Raw genomic sequence first — 16,981 nt, 5'->3', positions numbered from 1 at the left:
CCCACTGTAATACACAACAGCCTGGAACAAATGACTTTCTCCTGACAAAAATACAATTTATCTTTAAAATGACTTGTAACCATTTACCTGTAAAACATCTCACATTTTCCAAAATAACATTTAGGCAGCACTATAACACGTGCCTCATGTGTGAAAACAAAAACAAAACAATTGTAATTAGTTATTCAATAAAACGGAAAATAATATATCTGGTAATATTAATTACTGCAAACCAATAAACTGTATATAAAAATAGGGAACAGCGGTGGCACATACAGTTTCAAGACCCCGTGTCCCACAATATCTTTAGTTTAATACATCTGAATTAACATCAAAACATTCCAACATTAAATCTTATCACATCATAACACAAATATGCAGCGTAACTGTTATATCTTTTTGCAGACATATCCAGCGGTCTGTAATATTTTCCTCGCTTGGTGAAGTTACTGGACAACAGCGCATGCGCAAAAATAAGAAACTTTCCTTTACACAGAAAAAAATAAACTGATTTTAACCCCATACACAAAACACTAAGAATTTCATTTTTTAGACATTACTGCTGTTAAAAATAAGAGCATACAATATAGATCTAAAATCAGTGCAATATTGTAATCACCTGTCTCATCAGTCCACGCCCTATATACAAGCTTACACCAGTCTGCTTTTCACACTGCACACATCACACAGCCCCCCTCCCCCACATAATCGCATTCTACAGGAGGGGGTCACGCACTCACTCCTCACAGCTTCTATTCTCACAATCTTAACAATTTTAATGCCGGCAAAAATTCTCCCATACAATGAACCTCCAAGTCACACATCTGTAACAGTGTCCAATCTGTCGGCCACTATCTCTATATTACAATGATGTGTCTATTCACCAGTGCACAGCGTCCTGCACCCCTGGGATGGAATATAGAATAGAAGAAAACACTGCAGCATGTGTTACTGGCAACTCTTTACTGAGGGAAATGACAAAATTAACAAGGCTATAATTTCATACTGAGTTGATTGGGCCGGGCGTGACCTCATCAGGGGGTGGGGGGGGCAGCCTCTCCCACAGGAAACACAGCTCAGGTGTGAGGGGGGTTTTTCTGCCCACAATGAGGACACACTCAACATGAGGGTCTGCCGCCATTACAGGGCGGCGGCTGGTCCTGTGGTTTATAATACATATAACACACAATGCCTTTCTTATTTCCAACTTCCCTTCGCTACACCAAATCATACGAATATGATTGTCCGGGTGATCCTGATGATTTAAATATGGACCGTAAACCATCCATTCTAACCGTCTATATTCTTCACGTAATTTATATAACACCATTTGGTCTGCAACCTTCTAGTGACCGGTTTCACCGAGGTCTGGCCAAAATATTACAATTCCTCAGTCTGCAACTCATTAAGTCTCGCTGGAATATTAAAATTTCGCAGTCTGCAATTTATTAAATCTGGCTGGAATATTACAATCTCCCAGTCTGCAACTCACAGGTCTTGCTGGAAAATTACTGACGACTTATCGTGCCCTTGTATATTTTCTATCTAGTCGCTAATTACCCAGAGGTTGGTTAGTCGGGCGCGACTAATTTCTTACAGGTTCGTGACCACACAGCGGGGATGTCGCTCCTGTCGCCTGAGCTAATCCAGGCAACCGACCAGGGTTCTACAGATTCCCACAAGACCGTCCACTAACACAGATAAGTCGAAGATTTATAAAATCAACTGACTTACCATGTTATTGTAGAGGTGATCAGGCTCCTTCAGTGGGGAGTCCCGGGTCGTCTGTTTCACCCTGTGATTGTCGGTTGTCCGGATTCCGAGATCCCCTCGAGTATGGCCCCACGCTTCGGGCGCCAATTGTTAGGGTAGCTTCCTTCTCCCTGTTATTTCACACCGAATAACCACCTCTGTAAGTTGGAATCTGAGTGCATGCGTGGAAAAAATATACCAGGAGACAAGTTGGTACAGATCCTCCCTCAGTGAAGTAGGAAGTAAGAACTGGACTTTTTTATTGAACAAAGAAACACAAAAGTTTCCTCCCTAGGGATGTGGGACGTGCTTAAAGGCATGGTATTGCCCGAAAAACATGTTTTTTTTTTTTTAATTAAACATTTAGTGTGTGGGTGATTAAACATTGTTCAAATTTTTTTTATTTTTTTCACGAGTCAGGAAATAGTCAGGAAATATTATAAATTAATTCTAATTTATAATACTACCCATTTTTGGTCACTAGATGGAGCTATTTCCCAAAATTGCAGCATTGCAACATTGGGTTAAAAGCTCTCGCTCTAGTGAGCTCTCAGCATCCCCCCCTCCTTTATCCTGGCTAGTGCCGGGATAAACGAGGGGTTTGAACGGTGTAACCTCCTACACTGTGTGTCGCCATTTTTTGAGCTAACACACAGCGTAGTAGGTTTACATACAGTAGTAAACACGAACATACATTGAAATCTCTTACCTGCTCCTGCCGCCGCGGCTCCCTCCGGCCCGTCCGCTCCGTTTGCTGCCGCTGTTCCATGTGCACAAGTCCGGAAGCCGCGACCGGAAGTAGTAATATTACTGTCCGGCCGCGACTTCCGGTCCACAGGAAAATGGCGCCGGACGGCGCCAATTTCGAATAGGACTGTGTGGGAGCGGCGCATGCGCAGTTCCCACACAGACGCCGTACACGGCAGTCAATGGGACGGGAGCCGTTCGCAGTCCCTATGGGACTGTGGCTGCCGTATTCCATGTCTGTGTGTGTCGTTAATCGACACACACAGTAATGGAAACAAAAATGGCAGCCCCCATAGAGAAGTAAATCAATTAAAAACGTAAAAAGTACAACACAGCAACATACATTAATAAAATTTATTGATCTATCACACTAAAACACATAACATATTAAAAAAAAAGTTGGTCGTGACACTCTTCCTTTAAGCCCTATTGGCTCTATTCAGCTGTAAGTTCATCTGTACACTCCTCTTGCATTCCAGGGGTGGTGTCTCCATAGGTGTGTCCCTCATGCAGGCTCCTTTGTGTTCCATAGATCCAATCTCTTTGTGAAATATACTGAGATATATATATATATATATATATATATATATATATATATATATATATATAAAAGGATAATATTTTTGCAAACAATATACATGGTAAAGATCCCTGACACTGGTACATGGGTACTGGTGTAGCCATGTATTGTTGTCAATACAAGGACATCTCTCTTGTCCTTGTCCTTGACACACAATATGTTGCTGCTAGAATGTGCCCTGCTCTCATACCTTCTGAGTGTTTGCCTAAGCAGAGTCTTAGGGAGGCCTCTCAAATTTCTTTTAGAAGTGCCGCATGCCGCAGTACTTCTGGAAGAGTGGGACGCTGGTATAAAAATTATCCAGGTAGAGGTGGTAACCCTGGTCCAGCAGTGGGTGCACCAAATCCCACACAACTTTTGCATTAACTCCCAGTAAGGGGTGGAGGGGGGGCATTCTGGGGGCTGAATACTGCTGTCCTTCTGTCACGATGCGGGGTGTGGACCCACTGGACCGTACCGTACAGCGGAACGGCAGCGGACCAAACAGGTAAGTACAGAGTCTATAGTCCAGAGAGGGTACCTGTGGCAACTTGAACAGCAGTAGGGCAGGCTCGGCTGGGACCAGGAGAATGACGCTGGAACTCAAGGAACTCAAATGTCTATGGCCACGGCCGTCGAGGGGGAAAGTCAGAACGACGGGCCGTGGCCATAGACGTTACAGTATCCCCCTCTTACACCCCCTCTTCTTGGGACCAGAGTGGGAGAAAAACTTCCTCATGAGGACAGGGGCATCAATGTTCTCCTCTGGCTCCCGAGACCTCTCTTCTGGACCAAACCCCCTCCAATCCACTAAATAAAACGTTCTTCCTCCCACCCTCTTGGTGGCCAGAATCTCCCTTACTTCGAAAGTCCCGGATGAGCCGCCAGGGACGACTGTGGCACTAGGAGTCCTGGAGTAGCGGTTCAGGACCACGGGTTTCAGCAAGGAGACATGGAAGGAGTTAGGGATCTTGAGGGTAGGAGGCAGCTGTAGCTTGTAAGACACCTGGTTGATCTGTAGCAGGATTTCGAAGGGTCCGAGGAATCTAGGGGCAAATTTGCAGGACGGCACCCTCAGCCGCATATTCCTTGAAGACAACCAGACCTTTGTACCTGGAAGAAACTGAGAAGGAGCCCGTCTTCTTGTATCTGCCTTTCTCTTCATGCGGTCCACCGCCAGCAGAATAGAAGATCGGATCTATTGCCATATTTTCAGAAAGTCCCTGAAGGTAGCGTCAGCTGCAGGCACCTGGCACATAGTAGAAACAGGAAGAGGTATACGAGGATGTTGGCCGTAGACGATGAAGAAAGGACTGGAAGTGGTGGACTCACTAATGTGGTTATGATAGGAGAACTCTGCCCACGGGAGCAGCTGTACCCAGTCATCATGCCGCTTGGAAACAAAGTGACGCAGATAGTTTTCCATAATCTTGTTAACCCTCTCGACTTGCCCATTGGATTGGGGATGATAGGCCGAAGAGAAGTACAACTTTACATGGAGGAGACCGCAGAGTTCTCGAGGTGAACTGGACCCCTCGGTACGAGACAATATGCATTGCAAGCCATGCAGATGGAAGATGTGTTGAATGAAGAGGTCAGCAAATCGTGCAGCAGAAGGCAGACCGGTCAAGGGAAACAAATGAGCCATCTTAGAAAATCGATCCACCACCACCCAGATCACACTGCAACCTGCAGAAGGAGGGAGATCCGTGACAAAGTCTATTGCGACATGCTGCCTGGGAGCAACGGGCACAGGCAGTGGTTGGAGCAGGCCAGCAGGTCTGGAGTGAGCAACTTTATTTGCTGCGCGTACCGTACATGAGGAGACAAAGTCCATGATGTCTTTGGACAGTGTGGGTCAATAGAACTGGCGGGCGATTAGATCTTGGGTCTTACGAGCACCCGTGTGATCTGCCAGCTTGGAACTGTGACCCCAGTGAAGGATTTTTCCTCTGTCAGCCAGACGCACAAAAGTCCTTCCCGGAGGAATGTCTCTAACTTGCAGGGAGTTCACAGAGAAGATGCAGGAAGGGTCAATAATATTCTGTGGGGACTCCACAGTGTCCTCTGTCTCAAATGACCTAGACAATGCATCGGCCCTCACATTCTTGTCGGCAGGTCGGTGGTGGAGTTCGAACCGGAACCGAGCAAAGAACAACGACCACCTGGCTTGATGAGAATTCAACCACTGGGCCGTCTGTAGATAGGTCAAGTTCTTGTGATCCGTGAAGACCAGGATAGGATGGACTGTGCCCTCCAGTAGGTGTCTCCACTCCTGCAGAGCCAGCTTGATGGCCAGTAACTCCCGATCTCCAATCGAGTATTTGCGCTCTGCGGAAGAAAACAGCTTGGAATAGTAGCCACATACTACAGTCTTGCCCTTCGATCCTCTCTGGAACAACAGTGCACCAGCACCAACAGAGTAGGCGTCCACCTCTAACAAAAACTGTAGGGATACATCAGGGTGGTGAAGAATAGAGGCTGATGTGAAGGCTTTTTTTAAGGATTCAAATGCGGCTTCTGTCTCCGGAGTCCACACTTTGGCATTCATACCCTTTTTTTTGAGGGTGGAGATGTGAGCTGTCAATGATGAGAAGTTTGGGATGAACAGCCGGTAGAAGTTGGCGAATCCTAGGAAGCGTTGTAAGGCCTTTAAGCCTTGGGGGCAGTGGCGTAACTACCGCTATAGCAGCCGTAGCGGCTGCTACGGTGCCCGCAGCATGAGGGGGCCAGTGCCACCCGCCGACACAGGCCCCCCCATGGGACCGAAAGTCCGCCGAAGTTCTCCATGACAAATCTCGGAATTCCGGGGTCTGTCTGCAGCTCTATAGTAATGAATTGTGCACTGGCTTGTGCGCATGCGTGACCAGCGCACCTTTCATTTTTATTGAACTGCGCAGACGCCGGAAGTCCGAGGTTTGTCATGGAGAACTTGGGGGGACTTTTGGTCCACCGTTCTCCTTATCTCTGCCAGCGATCACACATGTATCCCCTATCCTGTGGTTAGGGATACATCTCTTTTGTAGGAGAAACTATAGGCCGTTTTTTTTTTGGGGGGGGGGGGCTATATGGCGTTATCTACAGGGGGTGTCTGTATGGCGGTATCTACGGGGGGGTTCTGTATGGTGTTATCTACAGGGGGGGTCTGTATGGCGTTATCTACAGGGGGGTCTGTATGGCGTTATCTACAGGGGGGTCTGTATGGCATTATCTACGGGGGGGTTCTGTATGGTGTTATCTGTAGGGGGGGTCTGTATGGTGTTATCTACGGGGGGTCTGTATGGCGTTATGTACAGGGGGGTCTGTATGACATTATCTACAGAGGGGGCCTGTATGGCGTTAACTACAGGGGGGGTCTGTATGGTGTTATCTACAGGGGGGGTCTGTATGGCGTTATCTACAGGGGGGCTGTATGGCGTTATCTACAGGGGGAATTGGGGCTGTAAGACGTTATCTACAGGGGGCTGTGTATGGTGCTATCTATAGGGGGGTGCTGTGTGGTGGAATCTATAGGGAGGCACTAACTACAAGGGGGGGGGGTTGTGTAATACCCAGCGGAGGGGGGGCCCCGGTCAAAAGTTTGCTATGGGGCCCAGTCTTTCCTAGTTACTCCCCTGCTTGGGGGCATGGCCACTCCAGGACACACTTCTCCAGCTCGGCATAAAGATGATTCTCTCTTAAACGAAGCAACACCTGGCGGACATGACTCTGATGAGTTACTGGATCTGGGGAAAAAATCTAAATGTCATCGAGATACACCACAACACAAACATAAAGGAGATCACGAAAAATTTAATTGACAAATTCTTGAAACACCGCGGGGGCATTACACAGGCCGAAGGGCATAACTAGGTATTCATAGTGCCCATCGCGAGTATTAAAAGCAGTCTTCCACTCTTCACCTTGATGAATCCGGATCAGATTGTAGGCCCCCCGCAGGTCCAGTTTAGCAAAAAAACTTTGCCCCCCGTATGCGATCAAACAGTACGGAAATCAAAGGCAGTGAGTACCTGTTCTTCACCGTGATCTGGTTGAGGCCTTGGTAGTCAATACAGGGTCGTAGGGATCCATCTTTCTTCTTGACAAAGAAGATCCCAGCTCTGGCTGGGGATGAGGATTTACGAATGAAGCCCCTCTCCAGATTCTCTTTAATGTAGGACGACATAGACTGGGTCTCCGGCAGGGACAGAGGGTACACTCTACCGCGAGGAGGAGACGACTCAGGAACCAAGTCGATCGGACAATCATATGCTCGATGTGGCAGCAAGGTCTCAGCTTCCTTCTTATCAAAGACATCAGAGAACATAGAGTAACAGGAAGGCAAGCCTGCCATTGACTGAAGCGGAGGAGGCTGCGGTGGCTGGATATGACCCAGACAGCGGTCGAGACACTTGGGACCCCACTGGAGAACTTCTCCAGAGTTCCAATCAAGGACTGGGGTGTGCAAACGGAGCCAAGGCAAACCCAGCAGCACAGGGTTGACCACCTTGGACAGGACAAACAGGGAGATGTGCTCAGAATGAAGAGCTCCCACTTGAAGTCTTAATGGCTTGGCCACAGACACGACTGGGTCAGGCAATGGCAGTCCATCTACCGAGGCAATGATCAACGGCCTTTCCAGCAGGACAGTGGGCAACTGAAGAAGATCCACAAGGCCCAAACCTAGGCGCTGTTTTTTTTGGGCTTCTGAGGACACAGATGCACTACATGGCCAGCGAGGCCGCAATATAAACAGAGTCCAGAGGTGCACCTGCGCTGTTTCTCCTGGATGGACAATTTTAGCCGATCCACTTGCATCGGAACCTCGGGCAAAGCTGTAGAAGGAGGCAAGAGGGGTTGCTGGAAGTTGGGCGCCAGTCTAGGAAGCCGTCTCTCCTGACGGACCTCATGTGATCTCTCCCTCAGCCTTATGTCCACCCGAGCGGCAAGCAGAACCAAGTCGTCGAAGGCAGGTGGCAGATCTCGAGCAGCAAGTTCGTCCTTGATCTCGGGCGATAGGCCATGCCAGAAGGATGCCACCAAGGCCTCATTGTTCCAGGATAGTTCTCCTGCCAGGTTCCAGGAACTGGATGGTGTATTCGCCCACGGAGGTGTCCTCCTGGCGAAGGTTAAAGATAGCAGTGGTTGCCGATGAGACTCGTCCTGGCTCCTCGAAAACAGTCCGGATCAACCGCACGAAGCCCTGGAAGTCTTGGGTCTCTGGTTCCTGATGTTCCCAGATAGGATTTGCCCATGCCAGGGCTTTGCCGGCAAGTAGAGACACGATGAAGGCGATCTTGGTTCCGTTCGACGGAAATGCTCGGGCGTGCTGGGTAAAATGGATATAGCATTGGTTAAGAAACCCCCGGGACGTACTTGCATCTCCATAGAACCAAGAAGGTAATGGCAGCGAGAACCGATGATCCGAGCCGGAACTGCCAGGAGGTGTAGCAGGAGGGTCAATCTGAGGAGCTTGCATAGAGGCAGGAAGGGAAGCAGCTAGTGTCTCTAGCTGCTGTGCCCCATGGAGTACACTGCCACAAGAAGTTGATCCTGTCTTGCTCTGAGATCCTGCAGGTCCGCCTGCATGGCTTGGGAGGGTGACATGCCCTTGAATTGGTCAGCAGAGTCCATGGCCTGAGCGTACTGTCACGATGCGGGGTGTGGACCCACTGGACCGTACTGCGTAGCGGAACGGCAGCTGACCAAACAGGTAAGTACAGAGTCTATAGTCCAGAGAGGGTACCTGTGGCAACTTCGACAGCAGTAAGGCAGGCCCGGCTGGGACCAGGCAACAGGTAGACTTCAGGCGTGGCGTAGCAGAACAGGCGTGGTATGCAGCTCAACACGACAACAGCTCAGCACGGTACTGGATCTGGATAGCACGGGAAACAGGATACAGGATACAGGAACAGGGAACACTTGGAAATTGGAAGACACTAGGGGACCATTAGCAAGACAAACTTTGGGAAACGAAGAATGCTCAGGCAAAGTACAAGAGGGCAGGGCCCTTTTTTATAGCCCACTAGCCTTCTGGGCTAGATTGCAGACTTCCTGCAATATGCACACACTGGCCCTTTAAGGCCGTGCACGCGCGTGCGCGCACGCCCTCCGGGAGACAGTCTCGAAACCAGGAAGTGAGTGCTGGCGCCTCACAGGAGGACGATGCTGCAAGGAACTCAGATGTCCATGGCCACGGCCGTCGAGGGGTAAGTCAGAACGACGGGACGTGGCTATAGACGTTACACCTTCCCTTCATATATCCTAAATTTCTACGTATACCCTGATGCATTCTCGCACACCTTATACATCTTTACGCCATACCTTGCCCTCTTACTCAGCAGGTACTGGCGGAATTGAAGCCTCCCTTTAAAATGTACCAGGGACTCATCAACAGAAATACACTTCTCAGGGGTGTATGCGTGGGCAAACCGGGCACTGAAATGGTCTAATAGGGGTCTACGTTTATACAAACGGTCAAAACTGGGGTCATCTCGGGGTGGGCACTGCTCATTATCAGTATAATGTAAGAAGCAAAGTATTGCCTCATAACGCATACTGGACATGGCCATACGGTACATCGGGGTGCGGTATAAGATGTCCGTGCTCCAGTAGGTCCTAATGGACGGCTTTTTCAGGAGCCCCATGTTCAAGTGAAGTCCCCAGAACTTGCCCAACTCTGCTGCGTCTACATGGGTCCACCTGTGGGATTGGGCATAAAATGATGTGGGATTCTTAGTAATATACTGTTGGGCATATAAATTTGTCTGGGAGACCATAAGCTCTATAAAGTCATCAGTGAAGAAGAATTTGAAAAAGTCAATTTCACTGAGCCCTGCCATATTCAATTTGATCCCCGAGCTGCCCGTGTACTTGGGTATTTGGGGCTCATGAATGTCTGGTGTGGGGGTCCAAATGGAGTCACTTCACTCTGGGGTTTTCCCCTGTGGAGGGGTCACTTCGCTCGGGGTTTTCAACTGCGGCAGGGTCATTTCGCTCAGGGGTTTCAACTGTAGTGGTGGTCCTGGGGCGTCTCCTAGGGGGTTCCTCTTCTTCATCACTGGATGAGGAGGTGGATAAATAAAACTGAGTCTCACCATCCGACGAGTCTGTGTAGGAGGCAAGAAATGAATATGCCTCTTCGGCAGTAAATGTCCGTTGGGACATGTTTGATTGCTTCCCTAACTAGGAGCAATAGGCTGCTACCTAAACCAGCCCAAAAAATTGGTGTTTTTATAGAACGAGTGGGCTTCCCAGAGGCTAAACCTAACTAGGGCGAGGGTTCCTAACACTAAACCTAACAGGATTTTATTTGAACTTCCCTGAGACTAAATCTAACTACGGCGACTATTCCCAGACACTAAAGCTAACTAGATTATTCCGAACTCCCCTGACACTAAGCTTAAAGAGGCTCTGTCACCAGATTTTGCAGCCCCTATCTGCTATTGCAGCAGATAGGCGCTGCAATGTAGATTACAGTAACGTTTTTATTTTTAAAAAACGAGCATTTTTGGCCAAGTTATGACCATTTTCGTATTTATGCAAATGAGGCTTGCAAAAGTCCAAGTGGGTGTGTTTAAAAGTAAAAGTCCAAGTGGGCGTGTATTATGTGCGTACATCGGGGCGTGTTTACTACTTTTACTAGCTGGGCGCTCTGAAGAGAAGTATCATCCACTTCTCTTCAGAACGCCCAGCTTCTGGCAGTGCAGATCTGTGACGTCACTCACAGGTCCTGCATCGTGTCGGACACATCGGCACCAGAGGCTACAGTTGATTCTGCAGCAGCATCGGCGTTAGCAGGTAAGTCGATGTAGCTACTTACCTGCAAACGCCGATGCTGCTGCAGAATTATCTGTAGCCTCTGGTGCCGATGTGTCCCCGCTCGTCTGACACGATGCAGGACCTGTGAGTGACGTCACAGCGTGATCTCTCGAGAACACGGCTGTGTCTGCACTGCCAGAAGCTGGGCGTTCTGAAGAGAAGTGGATGATACTTCTCATCAGAACGGCCAGCTAGTAAAAGTATTAAAAACGCCCCGATGTACGCACATAATACACGCCCACTTGGACTTTTACTTTTAAACACACCCACTTGGACTTTTGCAAGCCTTATTTGCATAACTACAAAAATGGTCATAACTTGGCCAAAAATGCTAGTTTTTTAAAAATAAAAACGTTACTGTAATCTACATTGCAGCGCCTATCTGCTGCAATAGCAGATAGGGGCTGCAAAATCTGGTGACAGAGCCTCTTTAACTACGGTGACGGGGGCCTGACACTAAACCTAACTAGATTATTCCGAGCTTCCCTGACGCTAAACCTAACTACGGTGATAAACCCCCAACACTAGATCTAACTACGATGACGGATTCCTGACGCTAAATTCCCATACGCTATACCTAACTACGCTTTTTGACGGTTCCCTGACACTAATTAACTCTAATACTAAACTAACCAGTTAAATTGTCTAAACTGTCTAAACTAACTAATTAAAAAAAAAATATAAAATTAACATTTTTATATTTTTTTGGTTTCATATATTTTATAAAGAAAAAAAAGAAAAAAATAATCCCCAGGGACCAAGAAATTGGTCCTGAAGACTAAGAAGTGGTCAGTGATAGGAGATCACTGACCAAAAACGTGGGGGGAACACAAGGATGGGGGAGGTGGGAAGCAGAAATTAGCAAAAAAAGTTAGTTTTTTCGACTTTTTTTGCACTTTGCTCTTCTCTCTCTCTCTTCTCACAACCGCTCTGAACTCCTCGCTATCTCCAACAGAGGCGTTCAGGGCGGTTGCAGCAGAATGTGATGTCAGGGAGAGGAAGTGAAGCGACCGATCACCGCTATTGGACAGTTAGTCACTAACTGACCAATAGCAGTGATCGAGGAGGCGGGACCATCGAAACAGCAGCTGTCACAGGTCGTGAACGCGCCGACGGAGAAAATGGCGATGCATTTTCCCCGTGACGTACTATTCCGACACTGAGCGCGAACGGTGCGGTCAGCATGACGGAATAGTATGTCACTGAGTGCGAAGGGGTTAACCAATTAGATTAAAGGTCAATTATGGTATATGTACTATTACTTGCATTAGGCAGTGGAAGAAGTATCTATATATGGCATTGGAAGTGCTGTAGGTCCCCGTTGGGGAACCAGTTCAGTCTAGTCGAAATTGAACTTTAAGGCTAAATGCACACGTTGCATAATTTGATGAGGAAAATCAGCATCAAAACCGCAGGTATACGCACGTAATTCCGCAGCTAAAACCACATCTAATGGTGCCTCTCTTGATGCGTTTTTAGGTGTGTTTTTTTAAATTTTTATGTGGAAATAGGTGCGGTTTTATGCTGCGTTTTTCTGTAAAACTAGTCAGTTACAATTCGCAAGCGGAAAAGCAGGATAAATTGACATGCTGCGGATTTTAAAATACACACCGCACGTCAATTTACGTGCAGAAAAAATCTGCACCGTCTATTGTTTCTGGGACCCCATATCTACACACTACCTTACTGAGAATTTTCTTTGACGTGTTATTTTTGCTGTGTGGGAGGACACAGGCCATCCTGAGAACAGGTCTATGCATGCTGTAACGTCTATGGCCACGGTCCGTCGTTCTGCCTTAAACCTCGACGGCCGTGGCCATTGACATCTTACCTGCTTGCAGCGTCGTCCTCCTGTGAGGCGCCGCTCACATAAAGACTATCTCCGGCGGGCGCACGCGGTCTTAAAGGGCCAGTGCGCACATTTTGCAGGAAGTCTGCAATCTAGCCCAGGATGCCCTGGGCTATAAAAAAGGGCCCTGCCCTCTTGCTCTTTGCCAAAGCATTGTTTGTTACCCATAATTTGTCATGCTAATAGTCTCCCAGTGTCTTCCAGTTTCCCAGTGTACCTTGTCCCTGCATCCCATATTCTGTTTCTGTGCTACCCAGTTCTAGTGCCGTGCTGTGCTGTTGCCGTGCTGTTGCCGTGCTGTGCTACAGTCTCGTTGGATTGCTACGCCTCTCCTGACATCTTCCGCCTCCTGGTCCTGGACGTGCCTGCCTCTCTACTGTCTACGATTGCCTCAGGTACCCTCGCTGAACTATTGAACTCTGTTCTTACCTGTTTGGCCAGCTACCATCCCGCTACGCGGTATGGCTCAGTGGGTCCACAGCCCGCCTCGTGACAGTACACTCTGGCCATGGACTCCGCTGGTCAATTCAAGGGTTTGGCACCCTCCAAAGCCATGCAGGTGGACCTGCTGGATCTCCGAGAAAGGCAGGATCAGCTCCTTGTGGCAGTGGACTCTATGGCGCAGCAGCTATGGACGCTAGTTGCTTCTATTCCCGCCTCTATGCATCCTCCAAGCTGATCCTCCTGTTACTCCTCCTGGCAGCTTCTGTCCGTATCCTCGGTTCTCGCTGCCATTGCCCTCTCGGTTCGATGGAGATGCCAGTGCTTGTCGGGGGTTTCTGAACCAATGCCACATTAATTTTACCCTGCACTCTCGAGCATTTCCGTCGGACGGAGCCAAGATCACATTCATCATATCCCTCCTGACTGGCAAGGCCCTGGCTTGGGCTAATCCTACCTGGGAACGTCAGGGACCCGAGACCCAAGATTTCCAGGGGTTCGTGCAAATATTCCGAACTGTTTATGAGGAGCCTGAGCGAGTCTCATCGGCAGCCACTGCCATCTTCAGCCTTCGTCAAGTGGACACCTCCGTGGGCGAGTATACGATCCAGTTCCGGACCCTGGCAGGAGAGCTATCCTGGAACAATGAAGCCTTGGTGGCATCCTTTTGGCATGGCCTGTCGTCCGAGATCAAGGATGAACTGGCCGCTTGAGATCTGCCTCCTGCCTTGGACGACTTGATTCTGCTTGCCACTCGGGTAGACATAAGGCTGAGGGAGAGATCTCACGAGGTTCGTCAGGAGCGTTGGCATCCTAGATTGGTGCCCAACTTCCAGCAACCCCTCTTGCCTGCTTCTATTGCTTTGCCCGAGGTCTCGATGCAAGTAGACTGAATAAAATTATCGCGGTATGGCCCAGTGGGTCCACACCCTGCCTCATGACACATACAAGCACATATTCATAGACACCCACCTTTGGCACTTGTATGTAGTCTTTTTGCAGTCGCTGGAAGGGGTAGTTTTCCTCAGTCCAACAACGGACCTGCATTGAAATGCGTAGCCACGATGACTATTAATAAGTTACCTTCATATATTAAAATTTCTGGTTGCTAGTTGTTAGCAGCGCCTCTTTCAGCTGACATCTAACTGTCTACATGCACACACCAGAGTTGTACTTGGTCTGTACAACCTAACAAGGTGAGCACTTATACCCCTAACGCTCCCATGTCTCATCCTGCTTAATATACCGCACGATGTGGCACCCTATGTTCCTTTTTCTTCTTCAGATATATCCTAGTGACAGGACACTCCTTTAATTTGCCACTGGCGCTTCTCTCATTCACCAGTCTGGTTTTGGAGCTTTATTAGCACCTGGAGATCTACTCCTGACTTGGGCAGGTGGGTGAACATGCCGCCTTGCAGGGGCAGAAGCGCAGCTGCTTTGGCTGCTTCGACTGCCCATCTATTGCCTACTGACTCGGGCGTAGTCTCCTCAGTGTGCGCCTGGACAGCTACTTGCTGTGGTTCAAACAATGCGACTGCATTCCTGATTGGCTTACCCGATGATCCAACAAAATTCCTACTGCGCCAAAAAGGGCCATAATCGTGGGCGATTCCAAAAGCGCACCTTGAGTCTGTGTATATGTTGGCAGACTTATCTGCCATCCTACATGCTTCAGCGAGTGCCTTCAGTTCCACCTCCTGTGCTGAGTAAGACAGGGGGGGGGGGGGGGGGGGAGTAGTTGTTGCACTATTATCTCATGTGTTATTACCACTGCATAACCAGTCTTGTAGGTGCCTTCATGTTGGCAGAGGGAACCATCTACAAAGAGCTCAAAGTCAGGGTTAGATTTGGGGGTTTCCAAAACATTTTGATGTCTGTGTAACTCAGAAACCATTAGCTCAACGCAGTCATGTATGGCGTGTTCTGTTTGAACCTATGAACACCACAAATTGGGTATGTGTTCGGGGCCTGGGAGTAGAAGGTTCCTTGCACACTCTGTTGGTTTCGGGTAGCATGCTGGTTCACCTCAATTGATCGGGAAACTGTCAATAAGTCAGCCGCTGGCATGGTCCTGAGATCTGGATAGCATTTAATCAAAGGGCCTTTCAGTATAGGCAGCATGCCATCTATTGACGCGTCTCTCATCTGCTGGTCTTTATTGATCTGTTCCTGTACGTATCCCATGTCTTGAAACTGTATGAACATTCTGGTATAATATAGAAACCAACAGAAACTTCCATTAATGCTATAATAAAGAATATCCATCCAATGTAGAAAAAAATACAAAATTCTTTATTAAGACACAAAAACAGTTGTACATACCGTTTAACCCCTTCCTGCTATTGGGCGTGACTGTACGTCCAAATTCAAAGTGCTTTCCCGCACACGGGCGTACAGTCACACCCTGTAGATAAAGCGAGCACAGGAGCTGTGTGCACCTTTATCTTCAGTGGCTGTCAGCTGTCGTACACATCTGACATCCCGCTGCAATGTCTGCGATGGCAGTTACCGATCGCAGCCATTTAACCCCTTCAATGCGGCTGTCAATGGCGTCCGCCGCATTGAAGTGGTTGACAGAGGGAGGGAGCTCCCTCTGTACCCCCCGGGGCCCCGCGCGATGGATCGCAGGTGGCGATGGTTGCTATGGCAACCAGGCAGCCGTTGCTAGGCTTCCTGGTTGCCCAGGTACGGAGGCCTATTAGGTCCTGCCCGAGGCAGGACCTAATACGCTAACTGTCAGATGATGAATGGCAGTTACAATACACTGCACTACGTAAGTAGTGCAGTGTATTGTACCGGGGATCAGACCAGATCTTCAAGTCCCCAGGTATGTGTAATAAAAAAAGTTAAAAAAGTAAAAAAAAATGTGAAAGAAAAATAAATAAATAAAAGTTTTAACTAATAAAAACAATAATCGCCCTGTTTCCCTGATCAACTCCTTTATTATTAGAAAAAAATTAAAACATGATTTTTTTTTTATACATAATAGATATCGCCACGTTCGGAACGGCCTGATCTATAAAAAGGTCACATTATTTTTACCGCACGGTGAACACCGTAAAAGTTTTAATAAAAAACAATGACAGCATTTTATTTTTTGGTCATCTTGTCTCCAAAAAAATTTAATAAAAAGTGATCAAAAAGTTGCAAGTAACGCAAAATGGTACCAATAGAAACTACAGTTAGTCACGCATAATACAAGCCCTCCCGCAATGATATCAACTAAAAAATAAAAAAGTTATGGCTATCAGAAAATGGCGACACTAAAACATGATTTTTTTAGAGTATTATTATTGTGGGAACGTAGTGAAACGTAAAAAAACAATATAAATTTGGTGTCGCTGTAATCGTATCGACCTGCAGAATAAAGTTAACATGTTGTTTATACTGCACGGTGAACACTGTAAAAAAAAAATATAAAAAAAAATGTGCTAGAATGGCTGTTTTTTGGTTTCCTCATCTCCCAAAAAATGGAATAAATAGTGATAAAAAAAATAATTGCATGTACCCCAAAATGGAACCAATAAAAATTACAGCTCGTTCCACAAAAAACGCGCCCTCACACAGCTCCGTCACCGGAAAAATAACACGTTATGACTCTCAAAATGCAATGATGCAAAATGATTGTAAATGAGGGCCCAGACTAATTTTTAGGTCCAATAGAATTTAGAATTTGCTGGACCCCACAGGTGGACCCTGTAGATGCAACGGAGATGAGGAAACTTTAGGGCCTTGTGCGGCTTATAGGGCTAGTGAAGAAGTCAAAGATTAGGCAATACTGGAGCGCAGATATTTTGTATAATACCCAATAAACCCGGCCCGTGCATAAA

This window comes from Rhinoderma darwinii, chromosome 1 (assembly GCF_050947455.1).
Source record: "Rhinoderma darwinii isolate aRhiDar2 chromosome 1, aRhiDar2.hap1, whole genome shotgun sequence".
NCBI lineage: Eukaryota > Metazoa > Chordata > Amphibia > Anura > Rhinodermatidae > Rhinoderma > Rhinoderma darwinii.
Note: the sequence above shows the minus strand (reverse complement) of the source record.